Below are 444 nucleotides of genomic sequence, written 5' to 3'. Positions count from 1 at the left end.
CTTGAAAATATTATGCTGAGTGAAAGAATTCAGACAGAAAAGGTCACATATTATACTAACAGTTCATATAAAATGTCCAGAATGGGCAAATCAAAAGAGACAGAAAGCATCAATAGATCAGCGGATGTCAGGGTTTAGAGACAAGAGGAAATGAAAAGTGATAGACTCAGGTTTCTCTTTGGGTGATGAAAACGTTCTGGAACCAGTGGTGATAACTGTACAACGTTACAAATATACTGAATCCACTGAATTGTACATATGCGTTAAAATTAAGGGTGAATTTTACAGTATGTAAAATATATTTTAATTTTTTTTAAAGTGGGGGAAAAAACTCTTAAGTTCTCCTCTTTCAGTTCAGTTCAGTTCAGTTCAGTCGCTCAGTCGTGTCCGACTCTTTGCAACCCCATGAATCGCAGCACGCCAGGCCTCCCTGTCCATCACCAT

The sequence above is a fragment of the Bison bison genome, unplaced genomic scaffold (genome assembly GCF_000754665.1).
Source record: "Bison bison bison isolate TAMUID 2011002044 unplaced genomic scaffold, Bison_UMD1.0 scf7180017864329, whole genome shotgun sequence".
Lineage (NCBI taxonomy): Eukaryota > Metazoa > Chordata > Mammalia > Artiodactyla > Bovidae > Bison > Bison bison.
Note: the sequence above shows the minus strand (reverse complement) of the source record.